A 12,969-nucleotide genomic window follows, 5' to 3' on the forward strand; every position below is an offset into this window, starting at 1 on the left:
ATTTCCAGGGTAAGGAAACTGACTTGGAGAGACGCTCAATGACTTACTGAAGCCACTGGGCCTCGGCGTCCAGCTTGAGTCTGTCTAAACCCAGGGTTCCTATCTTCACCGTGTCAGACACGTGGCTTTCATAGGAGGGCTTTTCAGAACACGTGAGCATTCCGTCATCACCACGTAATCGACGGGGGCAGGGATGTTCCTTTTAATGATAAGTGTAATTGATTTCAAAAATGGGGTGAGGCCAGCAGCCAGGCCGGCAGGCCACACCGGAGGCCACTGAGCAGCACCGACAGAGAACAGGTATAGCACCGTTCAGGGGGCTCTTCTGTGACCCGTTTCCCAAGCCTTGTTTCCTTGCGACTGTTTGGGGACCCATCGAGCAATGAACAGGAAGCGAATTCTGTCATATAGTCTTTCTAGGTAGACCAACAAAATTAGCATTTAATATAGAAAAGATGAGTACAGAATTCTCTCTTCAGAAAAAAAAAAAGCTTTATAAAAATGTCACAGGAAGCGACCCAAAGATGCCAAAATCCTGACTGGAAAGTGAAATGTAGTCAATTGTTTGATCTGCAGAATGCCCAGCTCTTTGTGTGGTGGTTTCTTGTTTTCTCCCACTGATTTCGTTTTCTGGGGCATTTGTTAGACCTTGTAGGATGCTGGCCACCCCGTGAGTGAGTCTTTATTTAGTGCCAGTTCCGACAAGAGCACATGTTTTCACGAAATGTGTGGGTGACTCAAATGGCAGGTTTGTGCCTCAGGTTGCTCGCTTGTGAAAAGGGAGGTGGTTTACTTCCTTCTGGAATTAGAAGACCTGCCGTGCCCTTCTATGGGGCATACATGACACCGTGTACCTCCTTCCACAGTGGCACCTGCCTGGGCTCTCCATAGTGGCATCGTTACTTGTCTTTTCTCCTCACAAGGCTGAGAATGCAGGGGTCTCATCCTTCCATCTCTGTGCCCCCCAACACCCCACAGAGCCCTCGGGTACCCAACACACGCTTGGAAAATGAGTGAAAAAAGGGTAGTTTTATTGGATACAACCTACATACCCACTGGTAGGAGACTTGTTTATTAAGTTGAGTTACTCCCACACAGTGGAATTCTAGATCTTACTAGGTTGGTGCAAAAGTAATTGCAGTTTTTGCAATTTTAACCTTTTAAACCACAATTACTTTTGCACCAACCTAATATAATTAACAGGGACATCACTTTGATGTCCAAAAAGACAAAATACAAAAGATACGCTTTTTGTAAGAGAAAAGTGTTATGTGCACAGAAAAGTTTTAGAGGTTCTCATGATGGCATCGCCTTAATATTCCTTCGATGACTCAGAAGGCAGTTCAATGCCCAGAAAGTTATCTATTAGAATCTCTTGATAGACTGGACCGTGACATTTGGGGTTACTTGTCACAGCCACACTTTTATGGCATGCCTCGTTGATGGTTAATCCCTCCACACATCCGATTCGTGGAACCCTGATGTTCTGTTAATTCTGCCTCCAACTTCTTTGCTGTGAGACGGGAAAATCTGTACATCCTTCATCTCCTATGGCCTCCGTTGGAATATGAGGAGGATGGACTCGTTTATTGCTTGGTAAACTAGTACTGTGAGATGCTTATATGAGAGTAACCTGAAAAAGGTATAAAACAGAAATTCCTGGGTCCACCCTTGGAAAATCTTAGTCAGTACATTTGGGAAGAGGCCTAGAAATTGGCAGTTTAAAAGACTCCCCGTATCTATCAATAGGGGATGACTAGGTAAAGATATAAATATATACCTTAGACAACGCTGCAGAATGCAATTAAAAGGAGTAAAGCAGCTTAATTTGTATTGATATTGAGCAATCTTGAATACGTGTGTGGTACTAAGAGGAAAAACTTAAGATGCACTCTAGTGTACATACCATCCTCTATGTGTATTAAACTTGTACATGGAGCCATGCATGCAAGATGATTGTGCGTATAATGCATATAATATACCTGTGAGGTGGGAGACGGGGGGTCGGGGGTCAGGTGCAGGAGGCAGACTTCCTTTTTGCTCTACGTCCTTTTGTAGTGTTTGGATCTTTTAAAACAATGTACATATCACCCATTCAAAAACGTTTCTCTTCAGTTGATGATGGTGTGTCCCTGTTGGCTGGCTCATTGTCACAAATGTTCCTCCCTGACGTGGGGCGTGATGGTGGGACACTGAGTGTGTGTGAGGAAGGGGGGATGTGTGAACTTTCTGTAGTTTCTGCTCAATGTATTTTCTCCCATAGGTTCACCTTTTATTGAATTTATTAATGAATTTCTGCTCAACTTTAGCGTGAACCTAAAACTACTCTAAAAATAAAGCCTGTTAATTAACAGAAATATTTTAGTGCTAGGCATAGTGGACTTAAATAAGAACAAATGTAAGGCTGGATTGATTGATGGAGAAAGTGAAAGCTCATGGGAATCTGCTGTGACCACTGGTGAGTGCTGAGACCCCTATCACTGAAGAGAGGGAGAAAAGTTTGCAAAAGCAGGACATATGTGGATTTTGGAGAGCCTCGAATGCCGCACTGAGAGTTTTGGGGTGTGTCTTGCCAGCATCAGGGGACAGGGTTTCCATACCGTTTTCAAGTAACCAGGAGCCGGGTGGTCTGGGAAAGTTCCAGGACAGGCTGGAGCGGGGAGGCGGCTGAGGAGCTGCGAGCTAGGAGTGCGTTTGGGGTGAGGAGAGAAGAGCAGAGTATTGTAAGGAAAGCATTCTGTTAGGTTGGATCATGTCCCATTGCGGACCTGGAACCATTCTGACCCACCTCCACTGCACTTTCATATGGTTCCACCTGATAGAACGGACAGTGCGGTGGCAAGGGGCCCTCTGGGAGTGAGTAGGACAGGGCCAGTTGGGGATTTGCCGCCTCCGTGGCTAGGTCCCCGTTAATAGCAATAGAGGAAAAGGGGGGCCAAGGTGATGACTAAATGGGGAGTCATGGAATTTTGGGCCATGGGATTTCAGAGCAAACGCTTTTGCCTACTGTGTCCTGAATGCATCTTGTATTTTTCTACGTGTTCGTGCCTTTCCCTGAACCATCGCCTCTGCCTACGAAGTGTGTTGATTGTTTCAAAAAACAAAGATCCAGGTGGAAGCCTGGTTCGATATTCAAAAGAAAGGCCGACCTGGAGTAGAATTTATGAACTCACTGGGGTGGGGGAGGTTATCAAGGGTTTGAGAGGCAGAGAGAAGCGTTTGCGTGGGATGTAGCTGGGAATGGGCCTTTGAGCAGTGCAGTGCCCCAGGAATAGTGCCGTGCCCAGTTCCTCTTTGTTTTATGTTTAAGTTAAAAAAAAAAACTGTGGTAAAATAAACATAACATTTCCCACCTGAACCATTTTTAAGTGTGCAGTTCAGTGGTGTTAAGTGCATTCACACTGGTGTGTAACCATCACCACCATCCATCTCCAGAGCTTTCTCAGCTTCCCAAACGGACACCCTCTACCCCATGAAACAGCGCTCCCGTTTCCTCCCTCCCCCCAGCTTCTGGAAACCACTCTTCTGCCTGCTCTCAGGATTCTATTTTAAGCCATATCCCTCCTTTTCATGTTCTTGTTTATCACAGACTTCCTTTTCACCAGGGGAAGGTACATAGGAAAAAAGCAGGTCCGCGGAAAAGCAGCATTTGCACATGTGCCTACTGAGCATGCTAGGAAACCAGACCTGCCCACCTGCCCACATGGACCCACAGGCTCACCTGAGAGCTCAGGTGAGGTCCCCGGGGAATGTCTCCTCAGTTCGGATGATTCCAGTAAGAAAACTGTCTTCCATAGGAGATCTGGGACGCGGGTGTGTACACAATTTGAAACGATTCCCTTTAGGTTTATCTTGATTATGTATATTAAAAAGTCTGTTTCCAATCTTTAGGCAAACTGTGCATTTAGAAGCAAAAACAAGACAGACATATAAAGAAGTAAATGAGAGTGCTAGCTAATTTCAAAGTGGTGGTGGTGGTGGTGGTGGTGGTGGTGTGTGTGTAGCTTAACAATCCCCCAGCCTTCTCCTGGGTGTGGTTTTCACATAATCGTTTTAAAGTTAGATGATCTAAAAATCTCTATTGTTGATTATACTCATATTGATACTAATAGGTGAGAGGTACCTCATTTCTGTTTATAGGAATGAGTGCATTTCTCAGGGTTCATTCATGTAATCTATTTTGAAATTCAGTTTGGAAATTCTACAACATTTAAGGCTAAACCTTTGTCACCTACTTTGGACTTACTACAGCAAAGTGCCTTTTAGAAAAAGCTCATGTTTCTGAGCATTTATTTATACCACAAATGTCAAAGATTTTGAAGGAGTTTGGAAGTCTAGCTTCTAAAAAGGTGCTTAAGATTTTCACGAAGTGTAGCCAAAGTGTGGAACCCAGAGAAGAAATAATACTAAAACTTTAGAAGAGGCCTCACATGGAGCAAGAAAGATGGGCAAAGAGCGTGGAGCAAAGGGAAAAACCATTGGGAGTCGGAAGAAAGATTGTAAACAAAGAGGGTACACGAGGGGCAAATGGGCAACAAGCCGTAACTAAGAGGAAGGGCATCGAACAGGAGCCATGCTACAGCTGTGAGCCCTGAACTAGGGGGTGTTGGGAACAGGGGTTAAAACATGTTGAATGATACTCGAAATGCTGCGTGATGGAGAAGCTTCATTTAAACCTCCGTCTGAGGTGTCTTCTTACTATAGGAATCACAGGGCAGCCTGTATGCAGATTCATACACGATTGCATGGTAAGCGGTGCTGTGCACACAGTGGGACGGACGGAACCCTGAGACTCCCTCAATATTGCGTGTGAGAAGAAGAAAGAATGGCTGAGTATGTTAAACGGCATATAGGAATAATGCGTCAGTATTTCGTTAGTAACTATTAAGGTTTGCTAAACAGTGTGTCTTACCTTTGATGCCTGCTCGTGTTAATTAAATATCAGAGAACAACAGTTGTTACTAGGAAGCTTTTAGGACACATTGATTAGTAGTAGCAGTATGTGAAATCCTACCGTGAGCACGTACAGCGATGCACTCTTGTCACAAAAGTTTAATTTCAGTAGCTGAGGATTCATTAATATACATTTTGACGAAGTGCCAATCAGATTCCAGCAGTTCCAAAGAAGGGATCAAAAAATGAATGAAAACCTCCCATCTGTATTTCCCACTTAGGGAGAAAAGCCACCTCAAATTTCACTCAAAAATTAACGAGAAGTGTGGGGCTGAGTAAATGGTGGAAGTGGTGGGATTTTTGAATTTGCTGCCTAAACATCGTGCCCTCTGCTTAGTGGGGTTGGGGCTGCCACGTAGCTCCCTGGGCAAGAGCGAGCAGCCCAGGCTCCTGGTTCTTGGTGGAACTCCGCCATCTATTAACATTCAATTTGGAACCCGGGTTCCAAGTCCCTTCCAGGGCCACCCATTTAGTCCTGCCTTCATGGTTAGAATACTGCAGCTCCGGCACTGTGGCCCAGGGAAGAATTTGCAAAAGGTGATATGGCAGGAAGGCTCAGAGCCCAGTGGGAAAAGGGCTTGTGGGACCCTACCCTCTACCACTTAAAGAGAGAAAGAGAGCCTGTGATGGCTGGTGCTTGTGGGGGCGAGGTGGAGTGCCCCAGGGGGAATGCGGGGACAAACAGGAAGGGGAACAGGCGCTGGGGACTGGGCGAGATGGCAGTGTGGACCCGTATTAAGAGCTTAGTGGCTGAATGGATGTGACGTCAGTGTTGGTTCGGAAGGAAACCGGAAGTTTGTGGGAGGGCATGGGGGAAGTATGCGGCACCTCAAACAAAACCCAGAGCCCTGATGGTGCCGGGTTTGGGGGGCCAGGGTCCTAACGCTGCTGCAGCAAGGAGGGGCGTGGGCCAGAAGATGTGCTTGGTCGGCTCCCAATCTCGTGTTCCCATCCGCTCCGCAATCAGGGATAAAGAAATTGTCAAGGGGACAGCAGGATGGCTCAGTTGGTTAGAGCGCGAGCTCTTAACAACAAGGTTGCCGGTTCAATTCCCACATGGGATGGTGGGCTGCGCCCCCTGCAACTAAGATTGAAAACGGCGACTGGACTTGGAGCTTGAGCTGCGCCCTCCACAACTAGATTGAAGGACAACAACTTAGAGCTGATGGGCCCTGGAGAAACACACTGTTCTCCGATATTCCCCAATAAAATTTATTTTAAAAGAAAAGGAAAAAAAAGAAATTGTTAAGGAAGAAATTGATATTTTTCTTACTCAAAACATGTTGCTCTGCCTAACTGGAGAATGTGGGATTTCTTGCTCAGCGTTGGTACCCTGTCATCTTGCACTCTTCACACATCCCTCCTGGCCTCGCAGCCCCCTTGCCCTCCGCTGTCCCATTTCCCTTCCTCCATCCTCTCGTCTGTCTTCCTGTCCTGTGTCTCATCCTAATGGGCCTCTTTGTTGTCTTGTCTTGTCCTTTCACTCTTCTGGCCGCTTTCCTTTCCTCTTCCTCTTCCCTCCCTAATACACACCCCACTTCCTGCCGCGCCCCCCAGCCCACCAAGCTCGTGCGTGAGGTCACCTCAGTCACACACGCACACTTTGAGTTCCCTGGGCCTGCTTTTGGCTGAGGCATTGACTCGTGCCTTCAGAGTTTTCCGACACAATAGATGTCAGTTATTTGACTCTCACTGCAGAGGTTCATCTGAATCCAGGAACTTTGACTTGAGAGGCAAATGTTTAGAGAAAGGCAATTTCATTACTTTCCAGGCTATAGATAACCTGCTGTAACGTTCTCAAGGGGAAGGAGAACACCTCCATATCAGGAAATCTTGTCAAAGCCTTCACAGAAAGATCAGATTCACTCTCCTTCCTTCAATACATTTGCTGATGTAAAATGCCTTACTTTTACAGAGGTCAATATTTCCTCTCCTTGAGATACAAAATCACTAAGGAAAATCTCACATTCCTCTGATGAGATCAAACTGCGCTATGAAGGTTTAGTACACAAATTTTTTTCCAAGTCCTAAGGAAAGTCCTAATGTCATCTGACATTCAGCAAGTGAATGTTAAAATAAAAAAAATTAAACTGATAAGTACTCCACAAACACAAAATGCACAGAATATGCTGTCATACACGAAGCATGTTTTCTTTAAGGTGAATTTTGTCGTTAGGAATTACTAGTGTATTGAAACTGCACACTGGTTGGATATCCCCCGAAGGATTTGGGGCCCAGAACTTGAAGTCAGGGGACGGGAGGCCTCTGGGGTGGGAGTGGAAAGAGGTTGATGGGCTTTTATAGACCACCATGGAGACCAAAACCCTCAGGCTAAGGTTTGTCAGCCTCGCTCCTGTTGACTTTTGGGGACGGGTGATCTTTGGGGGGGGGCCCTGTCCTGTGCATCGTGGGCTGTTGAGCGGCTTCCTTAGCCTCTACCCACCAGATGCCAGTAGCATCCCTCCACCCTCGCATGACCACCAAGAGTGTCCCCAAACATTGCCAAATGTTCCCTGTGGGACAGATCGCCCCTGGTTAAGAATCCGTCTTAGGTTGTGGATTTCCGCTAGTAGAGGAAAGATATTCTTGGCTGGATCCTCCAAACAAAGAGTAGGGTCTCCTGAAGGCCACCTGCTGGGCCTGGGGGGGGGGCATCAGAAGGAGGGACTCCCCTAAAGGAGGAGGCAGTGACTGGGAAGCAGAGACCACGTTTTCACTCACTGAGGTCCCCCTTTCCCGTCGGAAGCCTGTGGACTTCCGGGAGAGACCAGCATTCGTTCTGCACGAGAGCCCGTGTCCGTTCCTGTGGCGCTCGTGAAGATGAGACAAGGATCTGAGCTATCAGAGCTTGTCCCCAGGTAGAGGGGAAGGAAACGCCCCAGGCAGTGACCCTGCTGAAGTAGCCGGTTGCTTCTGCTGGGTTCTGCTGCTTGGCCTGCCGCCAAGAGAGAAGAGAAGGCAACGGAAGAAACATGTCCAGTCCTGCAAGAGCAGTCGGCTGAGCAGACGGCAGCTGCAGAGGCTGGAAAAACAACTGGACGGGATGCAAAACACAGGAGGCTGGGCAGGAAGAAAAGGAGTCCCGTGCTGCTAAGATGAGCCTGAGGATAAGGCCCGTCCGCTTTGGAAGGACAATCAATGAAGTGGGTCGTTCTGTCCTCTTCTCCCAGGCTCCCCACCAGAGGCCTTTGCCTCGGCCGCCCGTCCCCCACTCCCAATTGCCAGCAGGCCTGGCCCCAGGAGCAGGTGTTCTGGGAGGAAGCTCAGAATAGCTGACCTTAGAGGGACACCCTTGCCCCGGAGAAGAGGGTGGGACCAGGGCCTTATCTGGAAAGTGGAGGTCAGCACCTCAGTAGGAGCCTCTCTGTTCTGTAGGACAGCGATTTCTGTGGGTCATGGGCGGAGAGAAGAGCTTCTAGGAACGTCAGCGTGTGCGTGCATGTGCACACGCGCATGCTGCGGCCTGACCTTTGACTCAGTCCTCTGCAATGTGAAGAACCAGAGCGGCCACCAGGCCATGTGGAAATGTTACTGGGCAGGAGAGGCGGGTTTACAGCCCTTCCTGGAAGTGCTACCTCACTCCGCTGTCTTCCTAGCAGTCCCCCAGCAGGGAGCAGACTCCATCTCTGGAGATCCCTGCAAAGACCCCGGGCGAGCCCGTGATTCACAAGGAAATTCTGAGCTCAGAGTTAAAGCTATTTCGCTGGAAGGGGATAGTTTTTATTTAAGCCCCTCAGCCATACCTCTGGGGGGAGAAAGACCATGAGCATTTTGCCCTCTGACTGGGGCCCGGTGCCCTGTGAAGGGGGCTCCACAGGCTGTGTGTCAGCAAAGGGATGGGGCCGGAATGGACCCAGGGATTCGTGGTAGGGACGTGCCCTGGGATGAGGTCTTGGAGGAGAGACTGCGTGAGTCATCCTGTCCCCATCGCCCAGCACAGGGACGGGCAGCGAGCAGGCATCGACTTATGCTTGTACACTGATTAGATGGAGTCGTGAATTAATTAGAGGGTAAATACCTCTCTGCACTTAGAACCCTGCTGGGCTCCAGCACTGGGCTCGCGCCGGCTTCCCAAGACCACACGGGGCTGGGCAGGGAGGCCCACGGCTTTGCTCCCAACTCCGGTTCTGATGGTTCTCTCATCACCGAGGCAAAGGTGGCTCCAGAGAGGGGAAGAGCTTAAAGGCCAAGGCCAGGTCCAGAGGCCCACGGATGGCCTCAAGCCATCACCAGAAGAGCCAAGTGACAGCGTGCTGAGCAGCAGCAAATGCGGAGTGTCTTCATATGACGTCCTCTGTCCCTGCCTGCTTTGACCTGGTCTTCCCTGGCTTGCCCCGCTGGGAACCCCAAAGGAGCTTCTGGGAGGGGAAGGGCTGTGGATGATTTAGAACATGTGGGCTTGATGGGATTGGGACGTGACATTGATTGTGTTTGAAGCGGTCTTTCTCATGGGAGATGACTGGGTCAGTTCTGAGGTGTGGTGTCTGAGGGAAACGGGGAGAGGGGGTGTCGGCTGGTCCTGGGACAAGGGGGGCCATCTGGAACTTGGAGGAAGGGATTGGGACACGTGACCCTTTCAGTTGGCTCCCGCCTAGCAAGTGGGCAAAGAATGCCCAGGGCACAGTGACCAGATGGTCTGGGAAGCTGTGGAGCTTTCTGTGTCAGTGACCCGGGTTTGGGGCATCGGATATGAAGTGGTTCAGTGAGGCCATCTTGGAAGGCGTTGAGCTTTTCATAAGGCCAGGAGGGGTAAGTAGAGGTAGACAGCCGTGCAGTCATCGGCCTACTGCCACATTTAACTTCCTGTGACAGTGACGGCGCATGAGAGGAGGAGGAAAGACGGGGAGGTGCCTGGGTATCCCTGAGAATCAGGAAGGAGAGTCCTGAGGCCCAGAAATACAGGAGCCTGGCATTTCTGGGGTGGGCAGGGGCTCCCTCGGAAACTGAAACTGGGGAGCATCTAGCCAGATCATCTTTGCTACTCCTCCAAGGTGGCCTCCATCAAAAGGATTGCTTCCATCTTTTCTCCTGAAATAAGTCTCACGGCACTTTTGGAAAGAAGCGAGTCACCAACAACACAACAGGTACCACAGAGACTCTACCCCCGACATCCGTTGTTCCAAGCAGATTTCGTATCCGGTCTAGCCCCTCATTTACCTACAGTATATGCGCAATAAATGTTTGAGGCAAAATTGCTGTAAACAGCCCATAGTTATTTTGTGTTTCTATATGTGGAAACCAAAACAGAATGCCAAATTAAAATTTGGGAACTGAACGTACGTGGCGGAGCTAGCTGATAACCACGTACCTTTTCTCCGCTTCCTGGGCGTACAGCGAGGTTACATTTCCCAGCCTCCTTTGCAATGAATGTGATCATAGGATCGCATTCTAGTCAGTGAGATGTGAGCAAAAGGGATTTGTTCACTATGCAGGCCTCCCTCACGTTCTTCGTGATCTGCTCCAACTTTGGGTTTATCGCGGCAGGAGAACAGCTGGCTGATCAGAAACACCAGTTTTGGATTCCTAGAGTCAGAAGTAACCTACTCTCATGTTATGCCGCTGAGACCCTGTTGTTTATCTGCCATGGTACAGCTAGTGTCACCTGACCTAATTCAGAAATTGGTACGTGGTATCTTTCAGTTAGGTGCTGTTATGACGAGAGCCTGAAATATGTGGCCTTGGCTTACTTAACCACTGCTATCAGGTGAGAGAAAGAGGAAGACCCATGCAATGCAGCAGCAAGACATTTGGTCAAATTGTTACCTTTGGTTATTTTAAAAGCAGGCTATCTGCCTAATGAAACGGTGACTGTAGGGAAAATGTGTTGGCTTTTACTTTTGGATTTTCGTATTACGAGATACACATACACTGAGGAGGTAATAGGCCCATTTGCAAGCATAAATGGAAGAGAATGTAAGGAAACGCTGGTGCTTTTAGACACCACATATAAGAAGTAAGATCGACCAGTTAAACATAAAGATTCACGGGGTGGCCTTAGCTCCTGTTGTGTGAGATGGCCTCGAGGTAGTGGCAATAGGTAGGGAGAGACAAAGTGAAGAAGCAAATAGAAAAATCAGAGTTGGAAATTATGTCTAAAAAAGGATTTGAGGTATGATTACTAGCACTTGGATCTACCTGGAAAAAAGACACATACCAGAAACCTGCTAAGTTTTAGAGTAAATTGGGATTTTGCCAAGGAAAAAAGCAGGACAGTCCCCAGGAAGACATGCCAGCTCCTACTTCCACTGTGCCCGTGGAGGGCGATGGGCGAGTAGACCCCTCTCAGAGGGCTGAGCCAGGGCCACGGGAGAGTGGAGAAGGGGACGTTATCAGAGGTCAGGATCAGATCTGATAGGGAGCCAGGGAAAGGGGCCGGGTCGGCTTTCCTCGCTGCTTTGGACCAGGGATGCTGTGGGTCTCCCTCGCCAACTTCCTGAATGGGGCTTTTCATTGTCCCTTTCCTGTGCCGGCTCCACCATTGTCTCCTTGCCGTGTGTGGAGGTGTGTATGTCCAGATACTCTGGCCTCTGTCGTTCGTTGCTTGCTGAGCCATGAGGAACCCCATCTAGACCTGTTCCCCCCTAGAGGGCCTGGACTGGGGGCTGGATGCAGTCCCTGGAGAGACTTGGGTTGCCTCTGCTGGGCACGTGTGGGCTCGAGTGTGTTTTATATGTGCCGGGAAGGGAGACACAGATGTTTGGTGCCCAGGAAGGTGGACTGTGGCTGACAGTGTGGCTGTTTAGAGTGCCTGTTCCCTGTTTTCCTGGACGTACAGCTCCACTAATTTCCCAGCATGTCTTGCCGTAGGCGTGTCTGAATTTTAAGGCAACAGAATATGGGTAAAGATGACAGGCACCACTCTCTGTCCCACAACACCCTCCACATGCAATTCTCCTTCCTATTTCCTGCCAACCATAGACGCCACATGTGGAAAGTGGCAGAACTGCCGGATAGAAGCAGCCCAGGACCCTGAGTCACCACGTGGGAGAGGACAAATACTCCTGTTTGTTCCTCTGCTGATATCTGAGGGTTTGTCTGTTTCAGCAGCCAGTGTTACCGCCACTGATACAATATCCAAGGGAAAATGTACGCTTTCATTGACTGTTCACTGCTGATTCTGTGCTCCTGGCAGAATCGCCCTCACTTCTGTTCATGAATAGATCCTATGTCGTTCCTGTTAACTTGGAGTTTGGAAAATCGTTGGTTAGGGAGTTGGGAGATTGGGCTGTAGCCCTGATTCTGGCACTTTCTCCAGGCGGCGTCACTCTAAGTTAATTTGTACCTCCAGTTTATCCATCTATCCCACCAGGGTATTAATAAATGACCTGCCTATTTTATTAGGTAAGTGTTTAAAACAAATGACATAAGCCTTGTCCGGAAGCTTTCAGACTGTGGAATTCTTTAGGTCTTGCTCTTGTTCAGGACTTTTGAGACACACACTGTGTTCAACCGTGAAGAAAATGACTTGATCTCCTTCAGACTTGTTTCCTCATCCCTAACAGATGGATACACACTCCGCCTCACACGCTTGTTATCAGGATTCAAAGAAATAACGAGCAACGTGCCTCATAGAGGGCGTTGCCCGTAATAGCTGCTCAGTAAATGCTACTTTCAGAATCATCAGTCCTCTTAGGTTCTGTCCTCCACTGGACATCGGCGGGGCCTGCTACGTGGATGACACCATTTTCATTTCTGCCACTCGCCCTGCATTAAGGGACATCTGGAACCAGAAAACTGCGCGTCATGTCACTCCCCACCTGCCTTCGCCTCCATCTTTTCCTTCCTCTAACCCGGGCCTGGACAGGAAGTCCTGCTGCAGCCCCTCGGCCAGCGCTGTCCCTCACATGCTTCCCTCTCAGCTGTCTGCCACTGCCACCTGCCCACCAGCTACCTTCTTTTCCCATCCTCCCTTGACATGCGGTCTGTCAGCACGGGTTTGTCCCCTTCCTTACTTGTGACCGATGCTTCCCTGCTGCCGTTCCATCTCCCCACTATGCCCACAGTTTTAGCTTGTGG

The sequence above is a fragment of the Rhinolophus sinicus genome, linkage group LG13 (genome assembly GCF_036562045.2).
Source record: "Rhinolophus sinicus isolate RSC01 linkage group LG13, ASM3656204v1, whole genome shotgun sequence".
NCBI classification, from domain to species: Eukaryota; Metazoa; Chordata; class Mammalia; order Chiroptera; family Rhinolophidae; genus Rhinolophus; species Rhinolophus sinicus.